Consider the following 19,339-nt stretch of genomic DNA (forward strand, 5'->3'; position numbering starts at 1 on the left):
TCCCATCTGAAAATTTTGGCTTTCGTTGACATTGCCTTTGGTGTTTTACTCATGAAGTCTTTGCCCATGCTTATGTCCTGAATGGTATTGCCTAGGTTTCCTTCTTTAAGTCTTTAATCCTTCTTGAATTAATTTTTGTATAAGGTGTAAGGAAAGGGTCCAGTTTCAGTTTTCTGCATATGACTAGCCAGTTTCCCAACACGATTTATTGAATAGGGAATACTTTCCCCATTACTTGTTTTTGTCAGGTTTGTCAAAGACCAGATGATTGTAGATTTGTGGTATTATTTCTGAGGCCTTTGTTCTGTTCCGTTGATCTATATATCTGTTTTGGTACCAGTACCATGCTGTATTTATTACTGTGGCCTTATAGTATACTTTCGATTCAGGCAGTGTGATGCCTCCAGCTTTATTCTTTCTGCTTAGGATTGTCTTGGCTATAGGGGCTCTTTTTTGGTTCCATATGAAATTTAGAGTAGTGTTTTCTAATTCTGTGAAGAAAGTTAATGGTAGCTTGATGGGGATAGCATTGAATCTATAAATTATTTTGGGCAGCATGGCCATTTTCATGATATTAATTCTTCCTATTCATGAGCATGGAATGTTTTTCCATTTGTTTGTGTCCTCTCTTATTTCCTTGAGCAGTGTTTGTACTTCTCCTTGAAGAGGTCCTTCACAACCGTGTAAGGACCTAAGTAATTTATTCTCTTTGCAGCAATTGTGAATGGGAGTTCACTGATGATTTGGCTCTCTGATTTTCTATTACTAGTGTACAGGAATGCTTGTGATTTCACAACCCCGGCAAAAAGTGGGCAAAGGATATGGACAGACACTTCTCAAAAGAAGATATTTATGTGGCCAACAAACATATGAAAAAAAAAATTCATCATCAATGGTCATTAGATAAATGCAAATCAAAACCACAATGAGATACCATCTCACACCAGTTAGAAGGGTGATCATTAAAAAGTCAGGAAACAACAGATGCTAGAGAGAATGTGGAGGAATAGGACCGCTTTTACATTGTTGGTGGGAGTGTAAATTAGTTTAACCATTGTGGAAGACATTGTGGTTATTCCTCAAGGATCTACAACCAGAAATACCATTTGAGCCAGCAATCCCATTACTGGGTATATACCCAGAGGATTATAAATCATTCTACTATAAAGACACATGCACACGTATTTTATTGCAGCACTTATTCACAATAGCAAAGGCTTGGAACCAACCCAAATGCCCATCAATGATAGACTGGACAAAGAAAATGTAGCGTATATACACCATGGAATACTATGCAACCATAAAAAAGTATGAATTCATGTCTTTGTAGGGACGTGGATGAAGCTACAAACCATCATTCTCGCAAACCAACACAAGAATAGAAAACCAAACACCACATGCTCTTACTCATTAGTGGGAGTTGAACAATGAGAACACATGGACACAGGGAGGGGAATACCACACACTGGGGCCTGTCGGGGGTAGGGGGCTAGGGGAGGGATAGCCTTAGGAGAAATACCTAATGTTGATGATGGGTTGATGGGTGCAACAAACCAGCATGGCATGCATTAACACCTATGTAAAAAACCTGCACGTTCTGCACATGTATACCACAACTTAAAGTATAATAAAAAAAAAACTTTATACTTTTTTTCATTATTAAAGGATATTTCTGCTGGATAGGGCTAGGTCACAAGTGGTTTGTATTTAGTACTTTATAGATGTCTTTCGACTCATTGGATTTCTGGCACTAAGTCTGTAGTTATTCTTCTACAGTTCATCTGTAGGTAATGTCTTTTTCTCTTATTAAAATTTTTTTTCTCATAAAAAAGTCACATAAACTAAAAGACATTACAGCTTTTATTTTTCTTTAAGCCACTTAGAGCTCTTTTTTATATAAACATCACACACATATCACATTTGTAACTACACAGATGAACAAAAGAAGATACAGTATTTCTAAGGTTTTTCTTTTGCCTTAGAATCTGAGAGAAATCTTTCTGCTTCCAATTCCAGAGTTTCCATGAGGTAAACAGAACTTTCTCCCAAGACAGGGTCTGTGGCACCTCTTCTGTTTTGCCAAGGAGTTCCAGGGTATCAAGTTATCCTAAGGCATCTCATGTATACATCAAGAGTGGAGAAAAATAATTCAGTCGATTGAAAAGAAAATAAATGTTCTAGAAAAAAAAAATCCAAGAAGTGAAAAGACATAAAAGTCTTTTAAATGTACCAATAGCTGGGCTACCCACTTTTAATTAAGCTGACTTTTGACCATAGCACCCCCTTTTTAAAAGGTCATTTTAAATCTCTTATTACCTGACCTTAGTCACAGCAAATGGCCAGTGCTTCTGGCTTTTGAACTCATGGTGTGGCAGATAATACAGTACTTTTTTACCATTCCTACAACCAGTTTGCACAGAGAGAGAGAAGCCAGCAGTCCAACTTATCTACAATTTTTGATCTTTTATTGGCACATCAGGCTTCCCGGTTCCTTAACCCTGAGTTACGGAGCGCTGTTGACCCTGGAGTCCTGTGAAGAGAAAGCAGACAAAGAGGTTATCAGTATGCTGTAAAATGTGCCCCTCCTCAAGAGATTGCTAAGTCAGAAATTAAGTTTTACAAATCTAAGGGGAAGGTCCTGTGGTACAGTGACACAATTACCCATCTGCAAGAGGACAGAAGAAGAAAAAGGGAAAAAAATAAGGTATTTTTCCCTCTCTCTAGAGTCTGAGGGTCAAAGGGGTCCCAGTGATTCAGGATGCACTCAATAGGAGTACAGCCTGAAGATAGTTGGTTCATCATCTGGAAAGAGGGGAAAAATGTGTACCTTTGTTCCTTACGCTTTCCAGTGAATAGCGAGGGTATATGAGGGAGAGACAAAAATAAACATATAAAAAATAAAAATAAAAAAAAAAGCTATTCCTTTCTTTCTTCCAACCTTATATCCCTAAGTCCCGGTGACCTGTGCAGGTGGCGACCATGGGTGCAGGTATGACCTTCCCCTATGAAGCAGGGAGGCATAGCAGGCAGGATTATTTACATTCACCTAGTGGTACCTAAACCTCCCACTATCGGTAACCTCTGAGTTCACTAGACCTCATTTGTGCCACGGATGTGAGTATGAACTCCATCCACAAAGTGGGAGGGCCTAATCGGCAGGAATGAGTCATGCTCACCTGTGCTGTGGGGCTTCTGCTATCATCTGCCTCTGGATCCCCCAGATGTGGTTTTTCTGTCTAGGGTGTCAAACTGAAGTTTGGGACAAAAAGGTGCCTCAAGAGGGTGTATGGATCCATTAAATTAGTCCCGGGTGACCCTTGCCAAATTGCAGCCTGCAACTAGTGGGGACAGTGACTCCATTGCTTTCCTATCATAAACAGGTGAAGCTGTGGGACCAGGTCCCTTTCAAACAAGGGAGAGAAAGGGAGTCCCAGGAACTGGGGACGTGGCCTAACAAAGTGCCTCCCAAAAGGAGAAAAAAAGAAACTCTCACATAGAAAATCTCCGCACATTCACAGGACTATATTGACTCCGGACATGGTGGAGAAAGGAGAACATAATTGCAGGGAAGGGGAAAGTACCTAGGGGGAAAAGCCTCTTGCACTATACAAATGGGTTCCCTCAACAGGGAAAGAGAACAGTAAGCAAGAGGTCTCTTCAGCTGCAACTAAAGGGTTGAGAAAAATATTGGGTTAAAGCCTTTCCTGAGCTACCCCTCATGGTCATGCTAAGAAAGGAGACAGGGGCTGGATTGGAGAGGATAACTGAGAGGCCTGCTCTAGGGTCCAGAGGGTGTCCACCTTCCTTCCTTCAACTTCCAGGATCACCTGAGGCTCCTGGATGATAATGGTGGTCTGGACCACCAGAGTCAGGCAGGGGAGTCCCGGGACCCATCAGTCTGGCTGGACCATTTAGGAGACTGGCTCTGGGCCCAGTGACCTGTGTCTCTGGGAACAGTCAGCCCTCCAGTGGTCCCCACTGCAAATTGGACAGGGTCAAGGTAGCTTCCTTCTGCTGTCCAGACACTCTTTCTTAAAGTGCCCTGCTTGCCACATTTGTAGCAGTTAACAGGTGCATCTCAGGGACTCTGGGGTTTGTTTGTGAGACTGCGAAGTGGCTATTAGAGCCTCTGTCTTTTTTTTTTTTTTTTTTTTTTTTTTTTTTTTTAGGCAAAGTCTCACTCTGTTGCACGGGCTGGAGTGCAGTGGTGTAATCTTGGCTCACTGCAACCTCCACCTCCCAGGTTCAAGCGATTCTCCCACCTCAACCTCCCATGTAGCTAGGATTACAAGAGCCCGCAGCCACACGCAACTAATTTTTGTATTTTTAGTAGAGGTGGAGTTTCACCATGTTGGTCAGGCTGATCTCGAACTCCCGACCTTAGGTGATGCCCCCACCTCAGCCTCCCAAAGTGTTGAGATTACCGGTGTTAGCCACCGCGCGCCCCTCCCCCGCCTCTGCCTTTTTCTTGTATTTTCTTTCTCTTTTTTGGACTTCCTCCCCATACCTATTGTAAAAGACCAAGGTGGTCACTTTCAGAAGATTCCCTAATGTACCATCTGGACCTATAGCCTGTTTCTGTAGCTTCCTCCTGAGTAAAAGACAAGAGCTCAGGAAGCCCCTAGGTGTGGGCTCCCCAGAGGGCTGCAGCTCTTCTCTCCTTCTTGTGGCCCGTAACATTGTGAGCAAGGGGTATGTTTTAGCCCTTTTTGTGTCACAGCTCTTTCAGCCCCAACATTTGGCTGCTCTCAAGCTCTTGTCACATGCCCAGGAAGAATGAAGTATGCAGACAAAAGGATAGTGAACAAGGTGAATAGGAGATTTCTTGAGCAATAGAACCGCTCAGAGGAGGCCCTGGGGTGTGCAGTTCTTACCTGTTGTCCGGCAGGTCATTGGAGTCTGGCTGAATCCAGGGCTATTATTGGCGGTAGAGGGGAGAAAGCGTGTTTACTGGTCCATGGACAGCCATGGGCGGGCCTGGAAAAAGCATCACAAGTTCCCACTCCACGCAGCGGGACCGGCAGCCAGTCCCCCAGGCTCAGGCCCTACCCATCTTGAACGTGAGGTTTCATCAGGGACCCACCTCCTTCTGCCCAGGGGCCTGTCTACCTCCTGCCTCCTTTCATGGCACCCAGGCTGTTTGTGCCAAGGGGCGTCTGCAGGCCAGCGCAGAGCTGCCCTCAGCATCCCCTCAGACTCCCTCCTGCGCTCCTCAGTGCCCAAAGTCTGGATAGGGGCCGAGGCAGCAGGGGGCTGGCACGTCAGTGCTGCTGTGAGTGTGTGCACACCCGGCCAGGCTACGACAGCACCTGGACTTGGCCTCAACCTCTCTCTTAGATCGGAGAGGCCACTGGGTGTGAGGAGACGCCAGGTAACAGGAGCGGAAACCTCCAAGCCTTCCCAGGCAGAGGGGGCCTTCCCAGGCCCCGGAGAGCAGAGATGTCCAGGTCCACAGCCGCAATTTGGGTGGCTGTAGCTGCGCCCAGAAGGATGGGGCTCGTGCCTACTCCAGGTCCCCAAGAGCACAGGGAGGCCCGGGTTGCAACTGCGACTTGGGCAACTCCAACGGCTCCTGGGTGGGTGGGAGTCCCACCTGTTCCTGGTTCCTGCTGGCTCCGTGGAGCACTCGGCCCACCCGTGCCTTTCCAGCTGCAGCCAGTGTCTTGGCAGCCGCCGCTCCAGGCAGGCTGCTGCTGCCATCACAAGGACCCTATGAAAACATTTATGAGAGAATTAGCTTGAATCACCTTCTCAGCTTTAAGAGAGTAATGTCAGCTCACAACATATCAATGATGAAAATTTTCTGCTCGTCTATCCCCATTCCTCCACTTCAAACTTAGTGATGGGTATGGGCCAGGAACAATGGTTAGCCAGGTGGCAGAGCAAGAGGAAAAGACGCAAACCTTGTTTCTTCCTTCATTACCGTCTTCTCCATTGTAATGAATCCAAGCTGAGAGGTGGAGGAGTGGAGGAGGTGCTTTGACTTTGAATCCACTTTGAAGTTTGTTTTGGCATGTCATTGGGGATTTCAATAACTAAAGTAAGTGCAATTTGTATTACAAAAACACGAGAAGAAACGTCATAAGAAAGAAAGGCTCTCTATACTTTATCCTGTGGCAGTGGGAAAATTAGTTCCACTATATATATGTAAAGGAATGGTGGAAAACCAAAATAAAATTATTTTATGATTAAATCTCCAAAGTCATGCACTTCAGTATAATAGTTTGATTGGAAATATGAAAAACTGCACAGACCAAAAATAGACAATTTTATTGATGCAATTGTTCCTAAAACCTGCATGCTAAAATTATAATTTTTGCTTAAATGTAACTAAATTGAACTAACATTTCATAAGACTAGATAGCTGTTTCTGTTCTCATTTTATGTTGTGAAGCTACACACAATTTAAAGGAAGGTTGTTTTCCTTCTCTTATGAATGTAATTAGTTTGCGGAGTTTGATAACCAGACATAAAAAGCTCTGTAAAATTTTTCCAGACACATTTCACTCAACTGTATTTCTTTACAGTTTTCAGTCACATTCTGAGGGGCATAAATAGATGTATTACCTTATTTACATAATAGAACCGTGGAGCCAGCATAACTATTGCATAGGCCACCATGTCAGTGAGAGCTTTAGAGTCTCAACTCAGGCTTAAGAAGAGATTCCAATATGCATTCAAATCAGTCAGCTGTATATACATACAAACTTTCAAAAAAGAACCTAGAAATGGTTGAACCAAATTGATTTCCATCCCAAGAAAACTTGTTTAAATTGATAGAATAGCAAGAAGCACATATCATACAATATACTTATTTCAGTTTTCACTTTGTTTTGAGAATTTGATAATAAAGATTTTGATATTAATCTGGTACGATGGAAAATCCTTCAGTAAATTAAAATTTCTATTTTAATCACTGTATTATTAACTATAAAATATTACAAATGCATGACTAATTTTAAAAAGCATGTATCAGGCAAAAGAATACATAAATGACCAGTTTTAAATATACGCATTTTAACAATGTTTTTATATAGTTCCACATTAAGAAAAAAAAAAGATCATTCTATTAATAGTGTAAGCAGTTTAGTTTTATGGAATCATGTTTACTAATAAAACAGTTAACATGCCTAGCTTTCTAAAATTAACATAAAATATAAGGAGACCTAGAATCAGTAAATACCTGTTTTAAAATTCTTTAAAAAATACAAACAAACATAAAATCATAAAATGAAAGAGGTAGAAGATGCTTTAAACCCCATTAAACCTCACACATCACTTTAGAAGAAGGGAAGTAAGACTTAAAGAGCAGACAGATTTTTGATGGTAGAAAATAACTGACAGCGGTCAGGCGCGGTGGCTCACACCTGTAATCCCAGCACTTTGGGAGACTGAGGCAGGCAGATCATGAGGTCAGGAGTTTGAGACCAGCCTGGCCAACATGGTGAAACCCAGTCTCTACTAAAAGTACAAAAATTATCCGGGCATGGTGGCGGATGCCTGTAATCTCAGGTACTCAGGAGGCTGAGACAGGAGAATTGCTTGAAAATGGAAGGTGGAGGTTGCAGTGAGCCAAGATCGCACCACTGCACTGCAGCCTGGGTGACGTAGCCAAACTCTGTCAAAAGAAAGAAAGAGAGAAAGAGAGAAAGAAAGGGAGGAAGGGAGGAAGGGAGGAAGGGAGGAAGAGAGGAAGGAAGGAAGGAAGGAAGGAAGGAAGGAAGGAAGGAAGGAAGGAAGGAAGGAAGGAAGGAAAGAAGGAGAGAAGGAAGGAAGGAAATAACTGATAGCATTTATAAAACGATGATCAAATTCTCACGGTTGTGAATTGTCAGTCTTTTCCTACTGACTATTGCAAAGCCAGTATCTGGCTTAACTCGTGTCATCTTTATATGACTCCCTAGTTGGTGGCTATGTTTCATGATCTAGGGAGAGCAAAACATTCTTCATTGTTTCTGTTTCTTTATCTTTAAAGAAAATTGAGAAGAAATAACATGTTGTCCGTTCCAAATCCCTTTATTGATCATTTATTTTTTCACCCAAATGGAAACAATATTCATCTCTATCATTATAGTAACTAAACACAAGGTGATTCCAGCAAATTCATATTATCTGTCTTTAAGGTATAGCAAACCTTCTTACAGACAACTAAAATCTAACTCCAGCTTCTGCCAATTTTAGCATAGTCCCTTCTAAATATGACAGGATTCTATCATTGTAAAATTAAATTTACTTTGAACTCTATAAATCTCTCCTTTTACATAATATGCGAGAAGGAAAATACAATGGTAATTTTCTTCATTATGTTGTTTTAAATATAGCATATTCAAACTCCACCTTTGCATCTAGTGAAAAAAGTACTGGCAGGCCATTATATTCTATGTTTTACAAATTTAAATGAGTCTAGATTCTAACCCATGGTTCTGAGAAGATACGGAGGTCTGACCGGACTTGAACGTGAAATCCACTGCATCACCAATTTCAGGCAACACAAACTCTTTCGGTCTCAGTTAAAATATGCACCACAAACATAGATAATAATTCTCACCTCACAAAACTGTTTGAAGGAATAATAAAACTTATGTAAATATGTCTAGCAGTGTTCCTGATGATATGTATTTGTTCAATAAAAATTTGTCTCCAATTTTTTTCAGTAAATATATTTTTCTCTCAGAAATTTTAATGTTTTTAGTTTTATATGTGTATTTCATGTGTGTATATCTGTTTTATTTTTGAATATGATTTATTGAAGAACCCGCTTGTCAATTACTTTTTGTAGAAATAATTTTTACTAAATATACATGTTAATAATTCTCAATGCATTTATTGCCATGAATGATGGAATGGTTTTCAACAAAGTAAATAATAGCAAACTTTAGAATTAAAGTATTTATACAATAACTTATATGTTTGATAAATTCACATTTAAATGTAAATCTAAGGGCTTAGTAATAGAAGGTAAATATATACATGAAACTATATATGTCAACATTCTTTAACATGTTTATATAATTAATATTAATATTAATAATATCACTGGAAATAATGCAGTTAAGAATCTCAAACATATGACTTTGTAGTTATTTAGTTTGTTGTTACATGTCCTGTAGGAACCCCTATTCTATTTATTTTAAACTGTTACATAGTTGCAAAAATGGACCCATTTCATAACAATGTAGTAAGGCATATATTCTTGCAGACTTTAGAATTCACAGAAATAAAGATTTGTGCTTTTTGTTATTCCTGACTCTGTTTCAAGAAGAGAGAGTAACTCAAAAAAACAAAACAAAACAAAACAAAACAAAAAAACAGAATAATTGTACTTGATAGCCTAAAAGCTTTAGGTGAAATGTATATATCCTTCTGAGCTCAGCATCCCTAGGAGAACCAGTCAGTGAACCCTGGGATACTTCTTAGTACATAAGGCTGCTAGCTTTAGTTTATTCCACAGTTTCTTTCTAACTTTGTGCCAATACTTGACAGAATCTAAAAAAGAATTGAGTGATTCTTTGATCCATTCCTCTTAAACAGCCTCAATAACTTTTTACTTATAAAATGTAGGAATATAATTCCTAGTCCACCAGTTTGGTTGGTTTCATATTTCTTAGTTCCAAAACACATATTCCTGTCCTGACATCTTATCCTACTCATTTTTCTTTTGAAACTCTCTTCTACTTTCCTATTTTTTCTACAAACCATTAAATGTATCATAATAATAGATTGATCTAAATAAGTATTCTTTTTTATATGTAGGAATGCATACATATTCATTATATAGAGACTGTTGATGCCAAAATCTAATAGGAAGAGGTTAGAAATGGTGGGGGAGTGGATTTTATTAAAATTGTAAGGTGTTCATGGCATTTAGTACCTGAAAGTCAGGGATGCTTAATGTCATGTAAGGAGAGACCATTCCTAAGGAATAAAGACATTTCTCTCCCACCTACTCCCAAAATGCCAAATATTACCTCGTTAAGAAACGCTGAATTTCCTTTAGATTCTTAAATAGACTTTCATTTGATTTTTTCCCACATGAACATTAATGAGATTCATATTTTCTAAAATTTATTAAGTGACTGCCTGATAATACTAGTTATAATTTGGGGCATTTTTTAATAATAATGTTTATAATTAATACAAATACATTTTTAAAAGCAAGCATAAAATATTAAATCAATTAAAATCAGTGAGGTGTGTAGATACAGCAAAATACTGACAGTGGTAAGCCAATGAAAAACACTAAATTTGGGGTGTTTCTCGAGTGTGTGTGTGTGTGTGTGTGTGTGTGTAACAACCCAAGTTTAATCAATATAATGTTGTAAGTATATGGACACATCCAAATAAAAACATATTCTTCATTTAAGTTCATACCCTCCCACATACATATATTATGAAGAAATAATAGATTTCTAAGGATGTAGCAAAGATGCTTCACAGTCTAACAGCTTGCAAAACTAAAACATGCAAACATTAGCTCCATCAACCAAATGTAATTTAGTTTTCCTTCCTGCTTCTTATTTATGATTAAAATTTGAATCTTGCCCATTCTCTCTCTTCTTTCTTGTATCATCTTGTATTTCTCTACACTTTGTATTTTAGTCTACAAATATTGTGAAACTTTAATTTGGTAGTCAAGGTCAAACTTATTGGAACTAAATGTTTAAAAAATTCTTGCAAATGTAAGTCTCTTGCAACGGAGATCCAAATTGCATTACAAGACAGTTTTGGAACTCAAAGCCAGTAATTTCACAGGTTTCTAATTGGGTTCTTTTAAAATTCTCTGTTTCCTCGGGCAATAATGCTTCACTTATGGTCAATTAATAAAGGCAGAAAGATTTCATGAAGAAATGTGTTTGGCAAGAATAAAAAAATGGATATGAATTAAGAATATTCCATTGCTGTAATCAAAATCATGTATATTTTAATAAACAAACAAAAAATAGTGTCAAATATGCTTATTCTTTTTCTATCACAATGCAAAAATTCTCCCATATTAGAAAGAAAATTGATAAGGATAATGTAGACTGAAGAAACAACATTCTAAATATCTCTGTGGTAACAACTAATAACATGAGAGGTGAACACTCCAGGGACAATGGCAAATGTACCTAAGGCACTCCCAACAAAACATTAGTAAATTAGAAATTTTTTTCTCTTCTCCATTGTCCATCAAATGAGTTGTTCTATTAGCAATGGATTATGAATGTTGGCTAAAACCCATAAGTGCTCTTTTATAACGTAGCATGGCAGTGGGTCTCTGAGTCTAAATACCATGAAAGTAATTTTAATCTTTCTCCACAGTATCCATGTCTGGGCTGTCAGACTTTTTCAATGTTTTAAGCTATAAACCTACTCGCTTAATATCTAGATGGGGGATAGGTAAAAGTGAAGAATGTTGCAATATTAATGGAGCAGAAATATTTAAATGCATACATACATTTATACATACAATAACATACCTAAAGTATAATTAAATTTTGACCTTTACTATGATAGCACAACTTAAAAATAAATTCCTAATAAAGGTCCAATTGTCTAATGTTCTCCTCTTTTCTGCATAATTCTGTGAACGATTCTGACATAAAGCAATTTCTGTTTATGTAAATGTGAGTCAAGTACACTCCAGTTATGCTTTGCTAATATCTACTGAAATCTGAGCCAATAAATTAACCCTTTGACCTTACCTTTTTGCATTGAAAATCTTTTCTACAAATACAATTAGTACAGTTAATTTCATAATTTCACACTAGTTTCAACTGTAGTCACTATGGATGAGAAAAGCCAATTTTAAAACAAGTACTTGTAAACACAGCATATTTTGCTCTAATAACTGTTATTAGGAAGAAGAGTTCTTTATGCATTTTACAACAATTTAAACTAGTAGCTCTATTTCACTGTCCGTGGGTCATCTAAACTGAAAGCATCTGTTTACATATTTAAAGCTTTTTTTCTGCAGTGAATTGTAAATTAATATTTCAATCAAGATGATCTGTAGCTTTAAGCTATTCAAAAGAAAATATGGCTTGACCTATTTAAGATCTTGAAAAGATTCTGAGGAAGATATTTTTAAAAGATGATCTCACAGTTATCTTAAAATATAGATTGATGTCAGGTGAACTGTCTAATCTTAGAAAACTGATAACCTTCTAACAGTAAAATGTCAAAAATATCTTTGACCTATCTGGAATTAGGAGTTCTATATGGATAAAATAAGATTAAACCTATTAAAACACTTTTGAAATAAATAAATTCTCTATTCCTCTCAGGCACTATTAGATAAAGGAATCTTAATGTAATCGTCTTATAAAGTAACATAAGCCATGTTATCCTGTGGTCAAAAAGCCTTTGGGGGATCCTCTATCCTTCTAAATTCAGTGCAGATTCTTTTACATGGTCTTTAATGCCCCCCCACCCCCCACAGTAGTTACAAACTATTTTCCAGACATACATAATATTATCAATGCAGATACTGAATTGCATTCATCATCATTATTTAAACTACTTGTCTCATGATTTGGCATCTCAGAATCTTTTGCATTACCATCTCTTTATCCTGGAGTGTGTCTTCCATCTTTACCCAAAAGTAGCTAGTTTATTCTCACTTCTATTCCCAGTATCTAATAAAAGGGCAAGAAAATAGCAGGATTTTGGCAAATAGTAGCAGGATCAAACTTATAACAGAACCACTAGTCAGTCTAATATTGCACTTACCTCTTGATTTAACTTGGTGTCCAGTTCCAAAAAGTCAAAAATGCTTCAATCAAAATTATGTTCCCTTCTGGAAGCAAGTCACATTTCCAAGGTTATGCTGATTGATGTATGCATACAAAATAAACCCCTTAAGTTATAATATGGGATTGAATAGATGATATGGTGAGTTTAAAGGTAGTGAGAATTCTACTATATTTAAAGATTTTAAGCTATAGCCTACTTACTTAATACACTAGAGGTCCATGTAACATAACTGATAAGTCACTAATATAGATCATTGTAAAGGACATGAAGGACAATGACCATAATAGTGTTTACCATAATACTGTTTATAAAACAATTAGAGGACTTAAATATAAAGAAACGTTTAAGATTTAAATTTTCAATTCTCAGATGACAGTATCGTCAAAGAATTAGCAAGTGTCTATGATTTTATCAAAAGACTCCAAAAGGGTATTCATTCACACTTCTGAAGCCTAAACATCCCAAACCAAGTTGTTAGCAGGGTCATGCTCCTTCTGAAGCCTCCAAAAGAAGATCCTTTCTTTCTTCTTCCAGTTTCTGGTGAACAGGCTTGTCTTGGCTTGGGATAGCATCACTCCAATCTTTGCCTCTATCTTTGCATGGCTTTCTTTCCATTATATCTGTGCCCACATTTCCCTTGACTTATAAGGATAACAGTCACAGTAGATTAGGGCCGATTCTAATGACCTCATTTCAACTTAATTACATCTGCAAAGACCCAATTTCCAAATAATGTTACATTCAGAACTACCTGGGTTTAAGACTTCAATCTTCTATCTTTTGGGAAACAAATTTCAACCCATAACAATCGGTCCTCTAGTCCCCAAGATTCATATCCTTCTGATGTGCAAAATATATTAACTCCATTTTACCATCCCACAAATTCTTAACACAATTCCTGCATCAACTCTAAGTTCAGAATCTCAACTACATATTCAACTCAAAAGACTTAGATCTCATCTTCCGAGTTATCTAAATCAGGTATGAATGAGACTCTAAGTATAGTCTATCCAGAGGAAAAATGCCTCTTCATTTGTGAAGCTGTGAAACTAGGAAACAACTTGTTTCCAAAATACAATGGTGGGACCGACATAAGTTAGATGTTCCCATTCAAGAAGGGAGAAATTGAAAGGGTAAAAGGGAATGTGGGCCCCAACAATTCTAAAACCTACCAGGCAGTGGTTCTATGCTCTATTCTCTGGGTCTGCTGGGGTGACAGTTTCGCCTTCTCTGTCCAGTGGGGCAGCAACCCTGCTCTCTCAGCCTGAGGGTGTCCAGTCAGCACTGGTTTCTTCATCCATGCGTCTTTCCTTAGTTATTTTTCTTTATTCTATCCTGTCTCTGCCCCTTTCACTTTAGACTGACAGCATTCTTTTTGGCATGCAATCCTTAAAAATTTAAGCCATATGACAAGAAGTTCTTCCACAAGTATTTCCTGGATAACCACATTTTTATTTCTGGCTTCTGCTGAGATAGTTGATTGGATCCAAGAGTCACATGCCTAATATCTTTAGCAAACAGTTTACAGCCATGCATTTGTTCTATTCCAGAGCACACTGTCTGCATTGGCTGAGAATTTTCCAAGTCTTCAAGTTCTGGTTTCTTTTCACTTAACAGTTCATTTCTGAATTTATCTCTTTTCTTTCTCATTTTATTATAAGCAGCAAGAAGACTACTTCACCATGGCTTCAACACTTTCTCAGCTAAATATTCAAGTCCATTGTTTACAAATTCCACTTTTCACCCCAAATAATGCAGGTCAGCCAAATTGTCTGCTACTTTATAACAGAGATCATCTTTCCTTCTGAGGACAGTAATACATTCTTCATTTCCTTAAGAGGCCCCAGCAGCAGAATCTTTAATGGTATCACTTTTATCAACATTTTGTTTATGACAAACTATGCATTCTCTAATATGAAAGAAGCTATCTCTGTAAGTCACCTCACTTCTTTCAGTATCACTTTTAATGTCCATATTTCTACCAACAGTCTCTTCAAAGCAGGTTAGTCTTTTTCTATCAGTGACCTAATTTTTTTTCTAGCCTTACTTATTACCCGATTTCAAAGCACTTTATATTTCTAGGTATCTGTGACTACACTATCCCATTCCTGGTACCACCAACTAGTTTCCTGTAACAAAATACCACAAACTAGTTTGCAGCATAATAATAAACAATATATTATCTGGCTGGTGATGAAAACGAAAAATACACCCATTGAAACAAAATCTCTGTTTCCAACAGCAATTTCAGAATACCACAATTGGAGGATCTGTTTATCAGCCCTTAACCATCAGAAAAAAAAAAAAATAATAAGATGAGTGTGATGTCCAAACTATAGTGAGTAGGACCAAAGATGTATTTTGAAAAAATATGATATTCAAGGATTTTGTCAGGGGTTAATTTATCAAAGGTTTCCAAATCTGAGGGATTTACTAGGGTAATGATATCTGTATAATTTAAAACAACAACAACAAATAATATAACCTTTATGTTTGGTAACTGGAAACCAAATTTGAGGCATCATAGTGGTGCCTCAGCCCTTCACCCTGTTCTCAGCGATGAATTGGTCTTAATTAGAGATCCCTTTGATTGAATGAGAGATTAGGAGTTACTCTTGATAAAAGATCCTGAAATAAATACCACGGTTAAATACCGTTAAGTCCTCCTGTTACTTCCTGTTCGCCTTCCATACAGAAACCTAATATTCTGATTAAAATTGTGCTAAACCTTCTCATATAATCCTATCTTCTAATTTTCTTATTATTATCCCATGTTTACCATCTTGTTGCCTGCTTTGTAGTTTCCAGGTGATTTTTTAGTTTACAGTTTACTTTCCAGGTAACTAATTCATTCTTTAGCTGTTTACATTTTGAAGTTTAATCCATGAATGAAATTTTCAACAATCATAATTTTGATTGCTAGAAATGTACACATATGTGTACATATGTGTGTGTATATATATATAGGTATACATATGTATATATTCATTTATAAGCCTTTGTAGATTATATTTGAGATTGAGTTCTTTATTTATCTATATTCTATATTATTTATTCAGTAGTTTCAGGATCTACTCTCCTCTTATGGGTTTGTCTGTTGGATCTTACACATAGTCAGTTTTCTCATATGTTCAATAATCTCCGCTTGCAAGCTCTATGTTTGACCTTAATTAGAGAAAGCCTAGTGAATTTAAATTGGAATTTTGAGATGTTTTCCATCACAGAAGATTATTTTCTGCTTTTTAAGATTAGGAGCAGGTATCACCTGCCATGGGACCACTTCAGAACCTCCATGAAGATCTGGGCTCAACATGGAATCCAGACTGTTTCTCACCACTTTGAGGCTAGCCCAGCAATCTGTTCTTTATAGCAGCTATGAATACTTGTCCTCAGAAAACAACCTTTCATAATAAAAATCTTCAACAAATTAGGTACAAGAACAAAGGCCACATATGACAGACCAACAACATTCATAGTGAGTGAGGAAGAGTTGAAAGCATTCTATTTGTCATTCCTTAAATTGGCAGTAGAGTTATGATTAAGGCTTAAGACTAATAATTTAACAAATTATCAGCACTGTTTTTCTCTTATTTAAATAAATGAGAAACATTTTAAAAATTAAAGTTGCTTTGGAAGGTATTCCTTGATTTCTATATATGAGGAAATTTAATCATATCTTATTTACCATTACACTACATATGAATCACATTCTGTAACCTGGTTAATAAATTTCACAAATACTGTCTGAAACCAATTCTGACTCTCCTATATTTTCCATAAGTAGATCTATGAATCAGGAACAAACTATCCTACACTGTACGGTCCATAAACTTTCAAGACAAGACTCTCTAAGTTACCCACTAAGTCCCCCATGCTGGAAGTCTAATTCATTTGCCTAAAAGAAATACAGGATTGGCTAAACCCTAAGAACAATTGGCTTAACCTAAAATAGAAAAAATAATGACTTAAAGCATTTTAGCAATCTTATCGTCTTGCTGTCAAATTTAGCTAATATGTTTTAACACCCTACAACTACCCTTTGCAAATTCTTACTATTAAATAAATACATTAATTATATGTAAAATATATAAAATATGTATAATATGCACATCAGTACAACCTTTACAATGTCTGTACAAAGTGATTGTTTATTGAAACTAGCAAGAATATACTATCTCTGCAAATAACATAGAAATATGTTCTGTGGCTCTTAGAAAACTGGGAGGAGCTTAGAAAGGAGGAGCTTCTGGCATTCATGGAGTACCCCTATATGCCAGGGCATATCACAAACATTTTGTCAAAAATCCTCACAACAAAACTTTGAAATAATTGACATCATTCCGTTAGATAAATAGGACTCAAATTAGATAAAGGAGACTCTGGTCAAATATGATTTCTAATATATCTTAGTCCTTAAACACCACATTGTCTTTTGCTAATATGTAAATTTTTAATATGAGTGGTTTTAAGACGAATGAAAGCTTTAGCTCAGTTATCAGCTGCTTTCCATAAGTAAAATGTATTTTCAGAAGAAAAAAATGGGCAACTGCTGTGGCTTAATTTGTAATAAACATTATAATTCTGTATTTCATCTCCAAGAAGAGCAGATGATTTATCTTTCTACATTCCAAGTAAATCAATAGTAATTTTTTGTTATACACTGAGATACGTCTACAACTGGATTTCTGTTTTGTTTTGAAACAGAAAATTTCTACAGTAGCATATCTAGACTTTGGAATATATTTCTCTTTGATCTATTTTTTTCACATTAACTGTTACTATAAATAGAAATCTCACTTTGTGTATTAAGCCAATGAAATACGAAAAATAAAGTAAAAAGTGTACTCTGATTATTTTTACTGTTCCACTACAGTTTAGAAACTCTTATTGTTTATTCAGTGGCAATTTACTTTAAAGCTTATAGAACACTGTATTAGACTAAATTCCCTTCGGGATGTTTGTTTTCTGCTAATTAAATATTAGTATTTTGGCTCTGCTACAGTTATGTATTAACAATTCACTTTTAAAATGGAAGTACATCTTTGCATTCCCAAAGAATGAAAACCACGATGAAAGGATGAAAATCTTGTATAAAAATCACTGTATAAGGATTAACTACCTTGGCATTAGATTCTACTTTTGTGCAATAATACCTACCCCATAGTTCTGCTGCCTTAGCTCTCTCAGCAAACTTTTATTTTAATACTAGCTACATTCTATTAAAATCATCTATTTACTTGCTTATCTGTCTCTTGCTCTAGTATAAAAGTTCCATTGGAGTGACAACTGTGTCATATATCTGTGTCATGAACATGCAGCGATACAACTTTTAGTTACATTGCAGACACTTGTAAAATATCTGTTGCAAGAATGAATGAATGAATGAATGTTTTAATCCTGCAAATTAGCATGCTGTATAAAACTTCTGACTCTTAGTCACTTATACTAAGTAAAAGGGCATATTGAAATAAAACTATTAGAGCAATAAAATTGATTGACTTTGACTTTGGTTTCACTATTGCTTTCCCTTTGCAACTGTCTTATTTGTGCCCCCAAGCTGCCTTCATTCTACTTTTAAAGCAATACCAGGCAAGACAATGTTTATGGAATTTTATTCTTTATCACTTATTTCTTATTATTTTATCCTTTATCACTTATTTCTTATTAATGTTGTGAGATCTGTTCCCCTGGCTGCTTCCCGTGAATAAGTTATTTCCTTTCTCTCCTATTTTACGGTATAGTATTCTGCCCCATGCCATGGATATTAAGGAAACTTCTATTCACTTAACTTCCACCCCCCGACCTCAGAGACGGAGTCTCTCTCTCTGTGATCTGTCACCCAGGCTGGAGTGCAGTGGCGCGATCTCAGCTCACTGCAACCTCCGCCTCCGGAGTTCCAGCAATTCTCTTGCCTTGGCCTCCCGAGTAGCTGGGATTACAGGTGCCCACCACCACGCCAGGCTACTTTTGTATTTTTAGTAGAGACTGGGTTTCGCCATGCTGGCCAGGCTGGTCACGAACTCCTGACCTCAGGTGATCCACCCACCTCGGCCTCCCAAAGTGCTGGGATTACAGGCATAAGCCACCGCGCCCAAACTACTCACTTCACTTCTAAGTTACATCGTAGGATCCTAAAGGTTTAAGACTATCCTTAAGTGTTATGGTGAAGTGTCTTCACAGAGTTGTTGAATATTTGACATGTCATGACTCAAATTCCCAGGTGGAACAAAACTTGCTCATTCCGTTTATTAAACAACCATCAAACAAGTTATCCATGCAAAGGTGGATGAGGCAACATGTTATGTAAATATTATGTTAAAATAGTATATTCTTTTTATTCTTCACTTGCATTAGATTTCATTCCACTTGAGTATGTCTTGCCTTTTTTTTACTCGATAATATTTCTACTACATTAGAAATCACAAGTTGATACTTATTACCCATTCATCATCTTATCAATTTCTTATAATTTGAGTATTATATTATAAGCCTTAGAAAACTAATTGTAGTCATTTTTTTGTTGTTATTTCTTCTACATACAAAGAAAACAAGGTAGAACGTTTGTTAAGAAAGTGGCCTCCCAGGGTGAAGATGCAGCTCAAAT

The sequence above is a fragment of the Macaca mulatta genome, chromosome 8, assembly GCF_049350105.2.
Source record: "Macaca mulatta isolate MMU2019108-1 chromosome 8, T2T-MMU8v2.0, whole genome shotgun sequence".
Taxonomy (NCBI): domain Eukaryota; kingdom Metazoa; phylum Chordata; class Mammalia; order Primates; family Cercopithecidae; genus Macaca; species Macaca mulatta.